Source organism: Hemitrygon akajei, chromosome 21, assembly GCF_048418815.1.
Source record: "Hemitrygon akajei chromosome 21, sHemAka1.3, whole genome shotgun sequence".
NCBI classification, from domain to species: Eukaryota; Metazoa; Chordata; class Chondrichthyes; order Myliobatiformes; family Dasyatidae; genus Hemitrygon; species Hemitrygon akajei.
The window spans coordinates 67224458-67243411 of record NC_133144.1 but is presented as its reverse complement, the minus strand read 5'-3'; the positions used below and the strand labels follow the sequence as shown (position 1 = coordinate 67243411).

The 18954-nt window shown below is 43.3% G+C and overlaps 1 protein-coding gene across 8 annotated transcripts in view; it reads right to left on the bottom strand.

The window, feature by feature from the left end:
* The window catches only part of c21h10orf71 (chromosome 21 C10orf71 homolog), a 105996-nt gene that overhangs the window by 75186 nt on the left and 11856 nt on the right, over nucleotides 1-18954 (bottom strand). For 2 of the 8 annotated variants that reach the window (XM_073025662.1, XM_073025663.1), the window contains exon 1: nucleotides 6622-6821. The exons of 3 other annotated variants lie outside the window; for them this stretch is intronic. The gene's annotated coding sequence lies outside the window, so the exon portion shown is untranslated. Of the gene's footprint in view, nucleotides 1-6441; nucleotides 6596-6621; nucleotides 6844-18954 lie in introns of those variants that run through there. 3 more of the 8 variants (XM_073025665.1, XM_073025669.1, XR_012095869.1) reach the window with 2 other exon arrangements.

Below are 18954 nucleotides of genomic sequence, written 5' to 3'. Positions count from 1 at the left end.
GAGGATGTTTCCTATGGTGGGGATATCCAGAACGGGAGGGCACAGCCTCAGAATTGAGGGGTGGACTTTTGAACAGAGGTAAGGTGGAATTTTTTAGCCAGAGAGTAGTGAATCTGTGGAATGCTCTGCCACAGACTGTGGTGGAGGCCAAATTCATGTGTATATTTAAGGAAGAAGTTGATCGTTTCCTGATTGGTCAGGGCATCAAAGTTACGGCGAGAAGGCAGGTATATGGGTTGAATGGGATCGGGATCAGCCATGATGGAAGGATGGAGCAGACTCGATGGGCTGAATGGCCTAATTCTGCTCCTACGTCTTCTGATCTTAAGAGACTTAAGTACCCCTAGTGTGCTTGCCTCTACCACCACTCCTGGCAGTATATTCCAAAAACCCACAACAGTCTGTGTAAAAACCCTCTGACATTCCCCCTCCCCACCCACCAACCTTTCCTCCAATCACCTTAAAATGATGCCCCCTCATATTAGCTATTTCTGATCTGGAAAAAAAAGCCTTGGGCTCTCCACTCAAACCTTGGCTCTTATCATCTTGTACATTTTTGGTCAACATTTTAATGGTTTAGACCAAGAAATGTTGATTCCTCCTTTGTCTTTGCGGACAGTGTCTGACCCAGTGAGTTCCTCTGGATTCTAGCATTTGTACCTTGCTCCAGATTCCAGCATCTGCAGTCCTGTGTGTCTCTGACTAAACCCAAACCCTACCAGTGCTTGGTTTCCTCTCTCTCCACGTCAATGCTCATTTTGCGTCTGGTTAACCAAGCTGTTTCCTGCCCGCTCGCCAGTTCAACATTCCTTGACTATCTGTCTGCTGAGGATAGGACAAAGCTCTTTAAAGACACAGATGTTCACACATACACAAACACGAGAAAATCTGCAGATGCTGGAAATCCAGAGTTACACACACAAAATGCTGGAAGAACTCAGAAGGTCAGGCAGCATCTATGGAAAAGAGTAAACAGTCAACTTATTGCACCAAGAATTTCATTGGGACTGGATAGGAAGGGGGAAGGAGTCAGAGTAAGAAGGTTGGGGATGGGAGGAAGAAGTACAAAGTGGCAGGTGACAGGTGAGACCAGGAGAGGTGGAGAGGTGAAGTAAAGACCTGGGAAGTTGAATGAGAGAAAGGGCTGGAAAAGGGGGAATCTGATAGGAGAGTGTGGAAGAAAGAGAAGGGGGAGTAGATGATAGGCAGGTAAGGGACAAATACAGCTAGACAGTGGAAGAATAGAGAAGCCATATTCACTTTCTTTGTTACAGTAACAAAGCAAAATGAAGAAGTGATGCGACTTTATACAAGACAAGCAGATCCAAGATTTCAAGTTATGTTATTAGAGAACAATTCCATCATATGTCAGTAAGTTTAACTACTATTAATTTACCCTTATCTGTCAAAGAACATGATTGTACTTCTAAAATGTTTTAACTTTAAAGTATAATTGATCCTGCCACAGTTACACAACAAGACAAAAATTACATCCTCTATCCTATCACTCTGCCAGATGGGTCTCACACCAGAACGGAACTTCCAAGTCAGCTGACCAAACAAGCACAAAAAAATCAGCATCCAGTCCAAGATAATAATCCTTAACTTCAACCAAAACATGTCAGAGAGTGTTTGTTTTTAATCAGCGTAGCCTTGAAAATGCTCCCCACAAGAAATTATTTTCTTCTGTCTTGTAGTTGGCTACGATTGGTCGATATAAGAGGGAAAAATTTTAATTACTGTTCAGGTTTGAAAAGGCAGGTAACCGTGCGTAAGATATAGGAGCAGAATTAGGCCATTTGACCCAAGTCTGCTCCGCCATTTCACCATGGCTGATCCAATTCCCTCTCAGCCCAATCTCTGGCTTTCTCTCTATAACTCCTCATTGCCTGACTAATCAAGAATCTATCAACGTCTGACTTAAATATACCCAATGACTTGGCCTCCACAGCTGCCTGTGGCGACAAATTCCACAGATTCACCACTCTCTCGCTACAGAAATTTTTCTTCATCTCCATTCTAAATGAATATCCCTCAATTGTAAGGCTGTGCACTCTGTTCCTAGACACCCCCAATCATAGGAAATATGTCTCCACATTGACTCTAGTGAGGTCTTTCCACATTTTATTGGTTTCAATGAGATCCCCCACATTCTTCTGAATTCCAGAGAGTACAGGCACAGAGCATTAATTTGTCCTCATATGGAAACCGTTTCATTTCTGGAATTACTTTTGTGAACTTCCTTTAAACCCTCTCCAAGATCAGCACTTTATTTCTTAGATAAGAGGCCCAAACCTGCTCGCAATACTCCAACAACACACACAGCAGGAACGCAGCAGGCCAGGCAGCATCTATAGGGAGAAGCACTGTCAACGTTTCGGGCCGAGACTCTTCATCAGGACTAACTGAAGGGAAAGATAGTAAGAGATTTGAAAGTAGAAGGGGGAGGGGGAAATGCGAAATGATAGGAGAAGACGGGAGGGGGTGGGGTGAAGCTGAGAGCCAGAAAGGTGATTGGCAAAAGGGATACAGAGCTGGAGAATGGAAAGGATCATGGGACGGGAGGCCTATGGAGAAAGAAAGGGGGAGGGGAGAACCAGAGGGAGATGGAGAATAGGCAGAGTAATGGGCAGAAAGAGAGAAAAAAAGGAAGAGGGGAAAAAAACTAAATATGTCAGGGATGGGGTAAGAAGGGGAGAAGGGGCATTAACGGAAGTTAGAGAAGTCAATGTTCATGCCATCAGGTTGGAGGCTACCCAGCCGGTATATAAGGTGTTGTTCCTCCAACCTGAGTGTGACGTTTGAGGAACAACACCTTATATACCGGCTGGGTAGCCTCCAACCTGATGGCATGAACATTGACTTCTCTAACTTCCATTAATGCCCCTTCTCCCCTTCTTACCCCATCCCTGACATATTTAGTTTCTCCCCCCTCCTTTTTTTTCTCTCTTTCTGCCTGTTCTCCATCTCCCTCTGGTGCTCCCCTCCTCCTTTCTTTCTCCATAGGCCTCCCGTCCCATGATCTTTTCCATTCTCTAGCTCTGTATCCCTTTTGCCAATCACCTTTCTGGCTCTCAGCTTCACCCCACCCCCTCCGGTCTTCTCTTATCATTTCGCATTTTCCCCTCCCCCTCCTACTTTCAAATCTCTTACTATCTTTCCTTTCAGTTCGTCCTGACAAATGGTCTCGGCCCGAAACGTCAACAGTGCTTCTCCCTATAGATGCTGCCTGGCCTGTTGTGTTCCACCAGCATTTTGTGTGTGTTGCTTGAATTTCCAGCATCTGCAGATTTCCTTGTGTTGCAGGTCTTACCTGTGCTTTATAAAGCCTCAACATTACATCCTTGCTTCAATATTCTAGTCCTGGAGGTGGTGGTAGAGGCAGTTTAGGGACATTTAAGGGATTCTTAGATGCATGAATGAAAGAAATATGGAGGACAATGTGGGCGGAAAGGGTTAGATTGATCTTGGAGGACTTTAAAGGTTCGACACAACATTGTGGGCTGAAGGGTCTGTACTTTCTGTACGATTCTAAATTCACTAAAACTATAATAGGCACCAAGGCTGCGAGTGAGGCTGCAGAATATACAAATGTGCAATCAGAAACAGGGAGAGGTCACTTGCAAATCAAACCTCCTCCATCAAAGCTGATCTGATGATAACCTTAACTCTGCAGTAATCTTTTACATCTCCCTGATGAACATTTAAAGACTCACATCTAGGATGCTCTTAGAAAAGAAAGATTGGTTCATCTTTATCTCAAATAGGCAATTCTTTGTATTCAAACAGTCACTCCAAGTGCAAGATCATCCCAATGAAAGGAGAGATTCCCTCCATGCCCACCCTGTCGGGTCTCCTCTTACTTCTCTAAACTCAAGTGTATATGATCTTATTATGGAATAGAGATAAGAGACATTGGGACTTGTCTATGGTCATGGATTAACATGCAAGAACAGAGAAGTCGCATGTATTGGACTTAGAGTTACTATTAGAGTAGCATACTGTATAGCTTCAGTATAGCTATAGTACAGTATAGCTATATACTGAGTAGCCTCACAGGTAGATAGGGTAGTTAAGAAAGCTTATGGGGTGTTAGCTTTCATAAATTGAGGGACAGAGTTTAAGAGACGCAATGTAATGATGCAGCTCTATAAAACTCTAGTTAGGCCACACTTGGAGTACTTTGTCCATTTCTGGTCGCCTCACTATAGGAAGGATGTGGAAGCATTGGAAAGGGTACAGAGGAGATTTACCAAGATGCTGCCTGGTTTAGAGAGTATGGATTATGATCAGAGATTAAGGGAGCTAGGGCTTTACTTTTTGGAGAGAAGGAGGATGAGAGGAGACATGATAGAGGTATACAAGATATTAAGAGGAATAGACAGAGTGGACAGCCAGTGCCTCTTCCCCAGGGCACCACTGCTCAGTACAAGGGAACATGGCTTTAAGGTAAGGGGAGGGAAGTTCAAGGGGGATATTAGAGGAAGGTTTTTCACTCAGAGAGTGGTTGGTGTGTGGAATGCACTGCCTGAGTCAGCGGTGGAGGCAGATACACTAGTGAAGTTTAAGAAACTACTGGACAGCTATATGGAGGAATTTAAGGTGGGGGGCAGGGTCTGAGGGTCGGCACAACATTGTGGGCTGAAGGGCCTGTAATGTGCTGTACTATTCTATGTTCTATGTATTGTCCTCCACTTACACATGATTTCACATGCCAACATGAACCCTGGCGCCAAGCCACAATAGGAACTTCCTGCCTTCTGAACTGTTTTTGATTGCTTTGAGTAAAACTTAAAACATATTTTTCCTCTTTTGTGGAAGCAACAGTTTGTGGCCAAGTTTTACTGTAAATGAGAGATTACACATTTCAATTAAAGTCCAAATTCACCCCGAGGGTGGATCGTGTTCTTCATACTCAGTACAAGCTCTGCAGTTAGTTAGACTGAACAATGTGTTCTTTGCCGCAGAATAGCTTAATACAAAAGAAAAATACGCTTTTACAGAGCCTGAACCACAATGCAATACTATTACTGGCAGAAACACAGATACGACCATAAGACATATGGGTAGAATTAGGCCATTCAGCCCATCGAGTCTGCTCCACCCTCTCAAATCCATTCTCCTGCCTTCTCCGCATAACCTTTGATGCTCTAACTAATCAAGAACCTATCAACCTCCACCTTAAATATCCCCAATAATTTGGCTTTCATAACTGTCTGTCAATGAATACCACAGATTCACTACCCTCTGGCTAAAGAAATTTTTCTTCATTTCTGTTCTAAATGGATGTGTCTCTATTCTGAGGCTGTGCTGTCTGGTCTTAGACTCTCCCACTATAAGAAACATTCTTTGCACATCCACTCTCTCTAGGCCTTTCAATATTTGATAGGTTGCAGTGAAATACCCTCCTTACTATGGGGTGGCATATTAGCATAATAGTTCGCCTAACACTTTACTGGAACAACCGGGTTCAATTCTACCTGCCTGTATGTTCTCCCCATGACTGCGTGGGTTTCCTCTGGGTACTCTGGTTTTCTCCCTCAATCCAAAGACGCAGTGGTTGGTTGGTTAATTGGTCATTGCAAATTGCCCCTTGATTAGGCTAGGATTAAATTGGGGGATTGCTGGGCAGTGGGTATCTCAATAAATAAATAAAATAAATTATTCCTTTAAACTCCATTCTTCTAAAGCCCAGAGCCATCAAACACTCCTCATATGTTAAACCTTTCATTCCTAGGATCATATGTAGCAATACAAATCAATTTGAAATAATAGAAATTACTTACATAAATGTACAATACTTAATTCAAAGTCAAGAAGATCATTTGTATTTCAGCTAAGTGACCCAGTTTGCCATCTGGTGTCGAGAACATTTCTGTATCTGGTCTATCGGAGTTCAGTGTCACACCCTGCCCACACTGACCACACCGACCACACTGAAAACACTGGCCATGCTCCCGTCAAGTGAAGGGAGTAAATAAATAAACAAATACAAAGATTCTGCAATCAATTAAACACAGATTAAGTGTACCACATTGCTTTTTCCTATCTGCAGTTAAGCTTTTGACAACAGTGTTGGGCTGAACCAGTTAAATTAGTAATCAAATGGTTAACTAAACTAATCCCCCTTGCCCACACAATGTCCATATCTCTCCACTTTGCTCACATTCATGTGCTTAACTCCATGCTTCTTAAAAGTCCCTAATGTTTCCAATGCATTGCAGGCACCCACCACTGTCTGTGTAAAAAACTTGCCCCTCACATCTCCTTTAAAATTGCCCTCTCACTGTTTAAATGTATGCCCTTTGGTATTCAGTATTTCAACCCTGGGAAAAAGATATCGTCTGTCGACTCTATCTATACCTCTCATAACGTTAACAACCTCTATCAGATCTCCGATACCTCCTCCATCAGATATGAAAATGTCTGAGGTTAACTTACCACTACTGTCTTTTTTTTCCTGGTATTAAGTTAGAAAGTCTTCATTCCTAAACCCTCCTTGACATTAGTTTTAGTTATTCTTTTCATTCAGTTCAGAGCAGCTGTGTTGAAAGCAAGTGACTCTGTTACTCTTGTGTGATCTTACCACACTAAAAACAATATCAAAGCAAGGGTACTTGCCAAACTTCTTGAAGATCTCGGGTGATCCAGCAGAAGGGAGTGAAAAATCGCAGGGGGGGAGGTTGCTTCAGGAAAGGGAGCTTAAATAGACCCTATAAAAGCAAAAACCTAAAGGGGGTTGATGAGATGGAGAAGTCAGTGCATGCATCACAGTTCTGCCAGTGTCGAGTATCACACAGATGAAACTAAAAGATTGGTCAGCTATTTTTATATTTGGATAGCTATTTTGACGACCCTACTTACTCAACCAGAATGAAGTCCACAGATGCAATTAAGACATTCAGTCCTTCTCTGAAGCATAACAAATCCCTATGCATTGAGACATGTTTTATTTCCCAATAATTTGTTATTGTGTACTTTAAAATGACACAAGCTTTCAACAGAAGTAGCATATGATTCCTGGGCACAGCTCTGTCCTGTAAATAGAACAGTTGCATCACTGGGTCAAAATAAGTTTGCTCATATCTCTGGCAGATGAACAGTCATCGGCTGGGACGATGCCCGAGCTTTCCAGTACAGTACATCATCTCGTCATCTCCCTGTGTGAGTACGAGGGAGCTGTACTTTTGTCTATACCTCAACAAGTCTGATATTGAGGGGCCACTACACAAGATCAGAAAAAACAGCAGAGGGTTACAAACTCAGCCAACTCCATCATGGGCACTGGCCTCCCCAACATCAAGGACATCTTCAAAAGACAATGCCTCAGAAAGACGGCATCCATCATTAAGGACTCCAACTACCCAGGATATGCCCTCTTCCTATGACTACCATCAGGGAGGAGGTACAGGAGGCTGAAGACTCACACCCAATGTTTTAAGAACACCTTCTTCCTGTCCACCATTAGATTTCTGAACGAAAATGAACCCATGTACACTAACTCACTATATATTCTTTGCTCTCTTTTGCACTACTTATTTAAATATATATATTTATTGTAACTTACAGCTTTTTTTGTCATTTACAGATTTACAGCATCGGAGCATCTGCAATGCTGAGAAAGTCGTGAATAGCACGTTCAGTGAGTTGGCCACACCGCAGGTAAAGGCTACACAGGCAGAAAGAGAAGGGGTGGCCACTAGACAACGTAGCAGTAGGCAGGTAGTGCAGGAGTCCCCTGGGGTCATCTCCCTCCTAAACAGATATACTGTTTTAGATACTGTTGGGGGAGATGTCTCATCAGGGGAAGGCAGCAGCAGCCGAGTTCATTGCACCATGGGTGGCTCTGCGGCACAGGAGGGAAGGAAAAGGAGTGGGAGAGCTATAGTGATAGGGGATTCGATTGTAAGGGGAATAGATCGGCGTTTCTGCGGCCGCAAACAAGACTCCAGGATGGTATGTTGCCTCCCTGGTGCAAGGGTCAAGGATGTCTCTGAGCAGCTGCAGGACATTCTGGAATGGGAGGGTGAACAGCCAGTGGTCGTGGTGCACATAGGTACCAACGATATAAGTAAAAAACGGGATGAGGTCCTACAAGGTGAATTTAGGGATTTAGGAGATAAACTAAAAAGTAGGACCACAAAGGTAATAATCTCTGGATTACTACCAGTGCCACGTGCTAGTCAGAGTAGAAATAGGAGGATATTTCAGATGAATAAGTGGCTTGAAAAATGGTGCAAAGGGGAGGGATTCAAATTTCTGGGGCATTGGAACCAGTTCTGGGGGAGGTGGGACCGGTATAAACAGGACAGTCTGCACCTGGGCTGGACTGGAACCAATGTCCAAGGGGGAGCATTTGCTACTGCTGTTCAGGAGGCTTTAAACTAATGTGGCAGGGGGGTGGGAACAAGTGCAGAGAGACAGAGGGGTGTAAAATGAGGGTAGAAGCAAAAAGTAGTAAGGTGAAAAGTAAAAGTGGCAGGCAGGCAAATCCAGGGCAAAAAGTAAAAAGAGCCACTTTTCAACATAATTGTATAAGGGCTAAGAGTGTTGTAAAAACAAGCCTGAAGGCTTTGTGTGTCAAAAAAGCGGCACACCTGAGGACTGGGAGAAATTCAGAGACCAGCAGAGGAGGACAAAGGGCTTAATTAGGAAAGGGAAAAAAGATTATGAGAGAAAGCTGGTAGGGAACATAAAAACTGACTGTAAAAGCTTTTATAGATACGTGAAAAGAGAAAGATTGGTCAAGACAAATGTAGATCCTTTACAGTCAGAAACAGGTGAATTGATCATAGGGAACAAAGACATGGCAGACCAATTGAATAACTACTTTGGTTCTGTCTTCACTAAAGAGGACATAAATAATCTTCCGGAAATAGTAAGGGACCGAGGGTCTAGTGAGATGGAGGAACTGAGGGTAATACATGTTAGTAGGGAAGTGGTGTTAGGTAAATTGAAGGGATTAAAGGCAGATAAATCCCCAGGGCCAGATGGTCTACATCCCAGAGTGCTTAAGGAAGCAGCCCAAGAAATAGTGGATGTATTAGTGATAATTTTTCAAAACTCCTTAGATTCTGGATTAGTTCCTGAGGATTGGAGGGTGGCTAATGTAACCCCACTTTTTAAAAAAGGAGGGAGAGAGAAACCGGGGAATTATAGACCGGTTAGTCTGACATTGGTGGTGGAGAAAATGCTAGAGTCGATTATCAAAGATGTGATAACAGCACATTTGGAAAGAGGTGAAATCATCAGACAAAGTCAGCATGGATTTGTGAAAGGAAAATCATGACTGACGAATCTTATAGAATTTTTTGAAGATGTAACTAGTAGAGTGGATGGGGAGAGCCAGTGGATGTGGTATATTTAGATTTTCAAAAGGCTTTTAACAAGGTCCCACACAGGAGATTAGTGTGCAAACTTAAAGCACACGGTATTGGGGGTATGGTATTGATGTGGATAGAGAATTGGTTGGCAGACAGGAAGCAAAGAGTGGGAGTAAACGGGACCTTTTCAGAATGGCAGCCAGTGACTAGTGGGGTACCGCAAGGCTCAGTGCTGGGACCCCAGTTGTTTACAATATATATTAATGATTTAGACGAGGGAATTAAATGCAGCATCTCCAAGTTTGCGGATGACACGAAGCTGGACAGCGGTGTTAGCTGTGAGGAGGATGCTAAGAGGATGCAGGGTGACTTGGATAGGTTAGGTGAGTGGGCAAATTCATGGCAGATGCAATTTAATGTGGATAAATGTGAGGTTATCCACTTTGGTTGCAAGAACAGGAAAACAGATTATCGTCTGTACGGTGGCCGATTAGGAAAAGGGGAGATGCAACGAGACCTGGGTGTCATTGTACACCAGTCATTGAAGGTGGGCATGCAGGTACAGCTGGCGGTGAAAAAGGCAAATGGTATGTTGGCATTCATAGCAAAAGGATTTGAGTACAGGAGCAGGGAGGTTCTACTGCAGTTGTACAAGGCCTTGGTGAGACCGCGCCTAGAATATTGTGTGCAGTTTTGGTCCCCTAACCTGAGGAAAGACATTCTTGCCATAGAGGGAGTACAGAGAAGGTTCACCAGATTGATTCCTGGGATGGCAGGACTTTCATATGAAGAAAGACTGGATCGACTAGGCTTATACTCACTGGAATTTAGAAGATTGAGGGGGATCTTATTGAAACATATAAAATTCTAAAGGGATTGGATAGGCTAGATGCAGGAAGATTGCTTCCAATGTTGGGGAAGTCCAGAATGAGGGGTCACAGTTTAAGCATAAAGGGGAAGCCTTTTAGGACCGAGATGAGGAAAAACTTCTTCACACAGAGAGTGGTGAATCTGTGGAATTCTCTGCCACAGGAAACAGTTGAGGCTGGTTCATTGGCTATATTTAAGAGGAAGTTAGATATGGCCCTTCTGGCTAAAGGGATCAGGGGGTATGGAGAGAAAGCAGGTACAGGGTTCTGAGTTGGATGATCAGCGATGATCATACTGAATGGCGGTGCAGGCTCGAAGGGCCTAATGGCCTACTCCTGCACCTATTTTCTATGTTTCTATGTTTTTATGTATAGCAATGTACTGCTGCCACTTAACAACAAATTTCATGACATATGCCAGTGATATTAAACCTAACTCTGACAAAGTCTCTAAGTAATTCCTGTAACAAATTACTTTAATCCATTGCTGTTGCTTCTGTAACAAATCCTGAAATCCTGGGTATATAAAGCTAGGGTTCCCATTCCTCCTCCCACCCCATTTCTTCAAATTCCAACTTCAAGAATGTTTGCCCACCTGATCTAGGACAATCTAAAACCAGAAAGAAATTTATGGGGGATTTCTTTTTTAAGCATTTTAGCCACTTGTGTTTCACGAAAGAGCTTCAGATGATGTGATTGGGATACCTCAAACAAGGGAACAGCATGCTTTCCAGACCTCGGCCTAGTCAAGTAATTTCCCCTCCAGCCTTATATGCAGCCAAGCAATACTATAATAGGCGATGGATTTGGTGGCTAAGTTCCCAGAAACCTTCAGCACAGTGATGTCACCATGCAGGGTGATGGACATTGACACGTGTTGTGGGATGGGGACTGGGGGGCAGGGAGGTTGTGCAGCAGTAAGGAAGCAACCAGCCTCTGTTTCAGGAAGGATGGCAGACATTAACTGGTCCACTGCCACACCGGTGTGAGAGGCACAGAATCACAGGCAGCTGGCTCTGCAAGACATTGATTCAGGGTCTTTTGAAGTCAAATGTTTAACAACAACAACATGCATTACCATAGCAGCGTTTCTGGAAAAGCCACATTATTAACTACTTCTGTATTTAATAAAGTGGCCACTGAGTGTACATTCATGGTCTTCTGCTGGTGTAGCCCATCCACTTCAAGGTTTGACGTGTTGTGCATTCAGAGATGCTGTTCTGCACACCGCTGTTGTCTCTTCTCTCTCTTCGGCTGTCCATCGATTTCGATGTTGACTGAGGCCTGTGCAAGTTTGTATGGAGGACCAGCAGTTGCCCATGCTACAAGTCTCCCCTCTCCACACCACCAATGTTGTCCAAGGGAAGGGCACTAGGACCCAAGCAGCTTGGCACCGGTGTTGTCGCAGAGCAATGTGTGGTTAAGTACCTTGCTCAAGGACACAACACGCTGCCTCAGCTGAGGCTCGAACTAGTGACCTTCAGATCACTAGACCAACGCATTGGCCACTTGGCCACGCGCCAACATGCTGTTGTAACACATGGTTACGTGGGCTACTATTGCCTTCCTGTCAGCTCGAACCAGTCTGGCCATTCTCCTCTGAGCTGTCTCATTAGCAAGGTGCTTATGCACCTTATGCTTATTAACCACAGAACTGAGTTTGCACCACTCTCTGTAAACTCTAGAGACTGTTGTGCATGAAAATCCCAGGAGATCAGCAGCTTTTGAGATGCACAGACTATCCTGTCTGGCACCAACAATCATTCCATAGTCAAAGCCACTTAGATCACATTTTGTTCCCATTCTGATGTTTGGCTTAAGCGACAAATGAACCTCTCAAGCATGTCTGCCTGGATTTATGCATTGTGTTGCTGCCACATGATAGGCTGATTACGTTTTTGCATGAACAAACAGGTGCACCTAATAAAGTGCTCACTGAGTGTATGTCCCAAGGCATGACAAACTCGTCCACTGTGGGCGAGTGAGCTGAGGCCTGGTGACAGAGGAAGCTTAAATAGCTGCATGAGGTAGTAAGCTGAGTGATTTTAGGAAACACAAAGAGGCTGCAGACACTGGAATCTGGAGCAGTAAATCAGCTACTGGAGGAAATCATGTAGGGTTAGGCCCAGCACGGAAATGACAGTCAACATTTCAGCTCAAGGTGCTGAAAGCTTCAAAAGATTAAAGATAAGCTTTATTTGTCACAGATGCATCAAACTAGAGTGCAAGGATGTGCAGAGTACGGCGTGCAAGTGTTGCAACACTTCTGGCACCAACATAGCATGCCCACAGCTAACCCTAACCTGTCTGTCCTTGGAATGTGGGAGGAAGCTAGAGTGCCCAGAGAAAACCTCTGCAGTCATGGGAAAAACATACAGTCAGCAGCAGGGACTGAACCCCGATCGCTGATGCTGAATCATTCCTGAGAGATTTGGAGGCAGAGAAAGAGGAGTTTGAAGAAAAATACGGATTATATTGATGCCAAACCCATGCAAACTGCCTCCTGATGAGGCATCTCCTCTCTCTCCAACCCTGCTTCCAGAATTACACCCTCCTCTCATGGAGTTCCACAGTACAGATGGGCAAGCCCAACTACAGCCTGAGAAATTGAGTGTAGGGTTGAACTCACTGAGGGACCGTGACAAGCAAAACACATCCTGTGGTAGAGAGTGAGAGAAACCATTTCCTCTCGTTGTCAATGCAGGGCGAAACTCTAACACCTTAATGAGACCATAGTATCTGAACCACTTCCCCGAGTTAAAACACTCTTCACAAAGGTGAGTTAAACACATCGTCCATAATCCAACTGTACAGTGGAGAGACCAAGGGACTGAATGGTTTTCTGGAGCAGCAATTACCACTGCTTCTGAAAAATAAGATATAAAGTTTATTTTTTTTTATTTGTCCTCTAGATTCCAGGTTTCTGGATGAAATTTTTGTGGTATAAGCTGACATGGAGGTTTTCAGGCTCTGCCAGAACAAGTGAGGTACGGGTACAATGAAATCTTGCTGGCAGCAGCACCAAAGGCTCATAGGTACAGACAACACACAGAGTATGTTGAACAGAAATTAGACGATAATTATATAATTATACCATGCAGTGCAAAAGCATGATCCAAGGATAAAAACAAGCATAATCGGGAACAACGTGGCTCAGATTTGCATCTGCTCCAATCAGCAGTGTGAAGCTTCATGTTCCCAGCAATAAACATCACCAACTGCCTGTTCTGGTCCAAACAATGTAGATGTCATGGATAAGAAAGCTCACCAATGCCTCTACTTCCTCTGGAAACTAAAAAAAACGTTTGGCATGCCTCCTCTTACCCTCATCAATTTTTATTGATGCACCATAGAAAGCTTCCTACTTGGATACATCACATCTTGGTACCGTTATTACTCTGCCCTTGCCTGTAGGACACTGTAGAGAGGTGTGGTCAGAGAAACCAACTTTACACTTCTCACCACCGCAGCACAGCAGCCAGCGTAATCAAATCCCCACCCACCCCAGTCATTCGCTCTTTCCCCTCCTCCATCGGACAGAAGATTCAAAAGCCTGAAAGCACGTACTACCAGGCTCAAAGACACCTTCTATCCCACCGCGATCAGACTATTGAATGATCCCCCTGTACAATAAGATGGCCCTTGACTTCACAAGTTCTACTTCAAGATCAAGTTTATTGTCATGTGACAGTACATATTTATTTTCATTTATTTATTGAGATACAGCATGGAACAGGCCCTTCCGGCCCTTCAACTTGTGCTGCCCAGCAATCCCCCGATTTAATCCTAGCCTAATCACAGGATATTTTACAATGACCAATGAACTTACTAACCCGTCTGTCTTTGGTCTGTGGGTGGAAACCGGAGTACCCAGGCAGTCACAGGGAGAATGTACAAACACAAACTCCTTACAGGCAATGCTGGGAATTGAACCTGGGGTTGCTGGTACTGTAAAGCGTGCTAACCACTACGCTGCTGTGCTGCCCCAAATGAAACAATGCTCCTCCGGACCACGGTACACCCACAAAACATACACAGTACATAAACCAAAATATTACCATACATTAATTAATTAAATACAAACGCAAATGCATGCAGCACAGGTCAACAGTAAACAGCACACTGACCTAGTGGCGGGGTATCCATTAGTTACCTCTTGATGATCTTGCACCTTGGTGTCAGCCTGCCCTCGCTTCCACTGTAATTGCTACACTTTACTTTGCACTCTCTTAGTGTTTTACCTCAATGCACCATTGGAATGAAATAATCTGTATAGATGGCTTGTAAAACAAGTTTTTCACCGTACATCGGTACACCTGAACCATAAGCCAATTCACTAATTTACCAGAAAGTTCCTAGAACTTTCTGCTACATAAGGACCTTTCATGCTTCTGTAAAGAGTGTACATTTAGAGCTCCCCTAAAGTAGTGACGCTGGTGGATAGGGTCGTGAAGAAGGAAGTCCGCACGCTTGACTTCATAGGCTAAGGCATGGAGTAAAAGAGTTGGGATGCCACGTTGCAGCTATATAAAATGTTGGTCAGTTTCCACTTGAAGAATTAGTCACCACCATAGGAAGGGTGTCATAGCTTTGGAAAGAGTGCAGAAGAGTTTCACCAAGGTGTTCCCTGGAATGGAGGGCTGTAGTTATAAGGAGGGACTGGAGAGGTGGGGTATAGTCTCACTGGAATATCAGAGTCTTCGTGAGCTTTTTTAATACATGGGGTAGTGACATGGTAAAGTTCATCACATTTCATTATACTTTGAGGAGATTTCGTATCTCACCAATGACTCTAGCATATTTCTACAGATGTACTCTGGAGAGTATTCCGACTGGTTGCATCACCACTTGGTGTGGACAGGACTGGAAAAACTGCAGAGGTTTGTAGATTCAGCCAGCTCCATTCTGGATACAAGCCTCTGCACCACTGAGGACATCTTCAAAAGGGAATGCCTCAAGAAGGCAGCATCCTTATTAAGGACACTCATCTCCAGGACGTGCCCTCTTTCATTACTACCATCAGGGAGGAGTTACAGGATCCTGAAGACTCACACTCAATTTTAGGAAAAGCTTCTTCCCTTATCTGGATGATGGAGTGATGATGTATCTCCAAGAAAAGGAAGTGTAAGATAGACCATGATCGCCCATATCATATGACAACACATAATGATGATTCTTCCCCTATGTCATCAGATTACTAACTGGACCACAAACCCATGAACACTACCTCACTCTTTGCTTGGTTTTTGCATTAATTATGTATTCCTTGATCGTTCTTATTGTTTTTGTTAAGCCCATCATCGTACTGGGGTATAGGCTACTGACAGCAGCTCTGTCCTGGCTTTTCCAGTCTTTCAAGTTATCCTGAGAGATGTATCTCTTCTTTGTGAAGGTCTTTCCTCTCACAGGGATGAGATCTTTGGAGCTTCAGTTGGTGTTTCTGTAGCTCTGGGTTTTTACGGGATGGGGTTGCTAATCCCATGCCCACTCCTCCTCCTTTCACAGCCGGGCTTGGGACCATCTACAGCAGGGTTAGTTTTTATAATAACCTATAGTAATTTTTTACATATTGCATTGCACTGCTGTGACTAAACAACAAATTTCATTACAGTGATGTCAGTAATAATGATCCTGATTCTGATTCTGAGATAGAGTCCTTTTTTTTGAAGTGCTGAAGTCTAGATAGCAGAGGTTAAAGGTGAAAGTGGAACAAATTACAGAGAACATGAGGGGTAATTATCACACATCGAGGGCCTGTGGCAGACAAAGAGGAAGAGGTGGATATTATTACGGCGATCAGTGGAAGACAGGATAAATGCAGGTAAATGGTATTTGTTCAAAGTTCAAAGTAAAATTTATTATCAATGTACATATAATGTATGTCATCTTGTTTTACTTTGAGATTCATTTTCCTGTAGGTATTTACAGTAGGTACAAAGAAACACAATAGAGACAGTAAAAAGCTACACACAAACAAAGATGGACAAACAACCAATGTACATAACAAGACAAAGTATGCAGATACTAAAAAAGTAATAAATAATATTGAAACATGAGTTGTAAAACCATTGAAAGTGAGTCTGTAGGTTGTGGAAGGTTGAGGCCAGTGTTGAGGTGAGTGAATTTATCCATGCCAATTCAGGAGCCTTATGGTTGAGGGTTAACAATCTGTTTCTGAATGCGGTGGTGTGGCTGCTGTACCTCCTGCCTGATGGAAGCAGTGGCCTGGCATGTTGGCCAGGATGTGCAGGTTGGGCTGACGCGCCTGTTTCCATGCTGTATAACTCTGACCGTACAAGTTACAAGCTGCAGGAACTAACACAGAAAAAGAAAATCCTTCTGTCCTTAGCAGCTGAAGATTAGTTTCACTGCAGGGAGGATAGGAACGTGAAGAACTTTGGCTCAAATGTGGGATTAGCGTGAGGAAGGGAGACAAAAAGAGACAACTGAAGGAATATGAACAGTCTAACAGCATTTCATATCATCCTATATGACTGGACTACACCCCCTTGATCTTTTTCAAAGCTTCTTCCACTCTCAGACTGGGAAGTGATAATCTCCAGCTAATCCCAATGTACCATGATTGCATGAAGCAATCCACCTCTGCAGACACTTGCTCAAGAGATACATTTTCTGCTTTGCTTCTCAAGTATCTTTTCTCCCTCCTGAGTTCCTATTGCCATTTGTCACTTCCATTATAAAGGAGTGGATATTCTAAATTAATCATCGCATCTCCATTGTGGTTCAATACTATCTGTGGCTTTCAAACGACAACACAGCTCTCAGAATAGACAAGCTGTAGTCAAATAATACAATTTTACATTACAAAACATTTACTAAATGCATTAAGTAAATTTATTACCAAAGTACATATACGTCCCTATATATTGGGATTCATTCCTTGCAGACATTTACAGGAAAATAAAAACATACAAAAGAATTTATGAAAAAACTATACACAATCAAAAACTAACAAAAGAACTAACATGCAAAAGAAGATAAATCCTGCAACTAATAAAAAGGTAACTACATAATACTGAGGCTAGCATGAGTAGATGGACTAGATGGGCCAAAGGACCTGTATCTGAGCTGTATGTCTATGACTCTATGACGAGTAGTGTGGTTGGCATGGTAGCGTAGCAGTTAACATACAAACATTACAGTTCTGGCGACTGGGGTTCAATTCCTGCTACTGCCTGTAAGGAGTTTGCACATTCTCCTGGTGAACTTGTGGGTTTCCTCCAGGTGCTCCAGTTCCATCCCACACTCCTATGACGTACAGGTTACCAGGCTAATTGGGCGTGTTTGTAATTGGGTGGTATCTGGAGGAAACCCAGAGATTATCATGCTGTACCTCTAAGTAAAATAATAAAGAATATGAGTTATAGAGTCCTCAAAAGTCAATTTATAGGTTGTGGAGTTAGTTCAAAGTTGAGCTGAGTGAAGCTATCCACACTGGTTCAGAAGCCTGAAGAGTAATAATGTTGCTGAACTTGCTGGTGTGGGTCCTGAGGCTCTTGTACCTAGACACTATTCACAAAAGTTTATGGCTTCTGTTATTTTTTTGTGCACTTGTTATTTCTTCAAAAAAATTTAAACACTTTCTAGAGTGAAATAAATCTCTGCTACAGACAGTCCCAAACCCTGCTGCAAATGGAGGAGGGTTAGGCATAGGGCTAGCAAACACATCTTATAAAAACACAGTGCTACAGAAATGTCAACAGAAGCTTCAAAGACCTCATCCCTGGCCAAGGTGAGATATGCCAAAAAGATGGGCCATACCTGGAAAAACCAGATAAGGACAGAGGACCCTGGTAAGCTGCTGATGGCAGCCTCTGCCCCAGGAGGGGTGATAGGCTATATCAATGCAGGTTTTGTATCAGACTTTCTGTTACAGAGTTGGTATAAATCAGCACTTCTGTAATCTGGGCATTTTGGGCCTTGTTGCCAGCTAGGAGCCAGGACTAGACTTAGTTTACAGAACAGGATCTAGGTTTAGGTCATAGGCTGTGGGAATTGGGTAGGAAGGGGAGCTGCGCGAAAAAAATCAAATTGATTGTGAACTGGCTGACTGCTGCAGCAAGTTCAAAAGGCCACAGAACCTGTTGCTGCTCAAATCTTACTCAGATCATACTAGAATAGCACTAAGACTCAAATATAAAATCAAGGATTTAATGCTGAGGCTTTCTAGGACATTGGTCAGATCACACTTGTGATCAGTTTGGGCCCCTTATCTCAGAAAAAAATGTGCTGTCATTGGAGAGAGTCCAGAGGATGCTTGCAAGAATGATCCTGGAAATGAAAGGGTTAATGTATGAGGAGTGTTTGATGGCTCTGGGCCTGTACTTGCTGGATTTTTGAAGAATAATGGGAGATCTCATTGAAACCTATTGAATACTGAAAGGCCTGGATTGAGTGAACATGGAGAAGATGTGTCCAATAGTGGGAGAGTCTAGGACCAGAGGGCACAGCTCAGAATAGAGAGACATCCATTTAGAAGAGAGATGAGAAAGAATTTCTTGAGCTAGAGGGTGGTGAACCTGGGGAATTAATTGCCATGGACAGCTGTGAAGGTCAAATCATTTAGTATATTTAAAGCAGAGGTTGATAGTCACAGCTTCAAACGTTACCAAAAGAAGGCGGTTGAGTGGGGTAATAAATCAGCCATGGTGGGCTGAATGGGGTTGAGTGGGGTAATAAATCAGCTATGGTGGGCTGAATGGCCTAATTTTGCTCCCTTGTTTTATGATGTTATCAGGAGA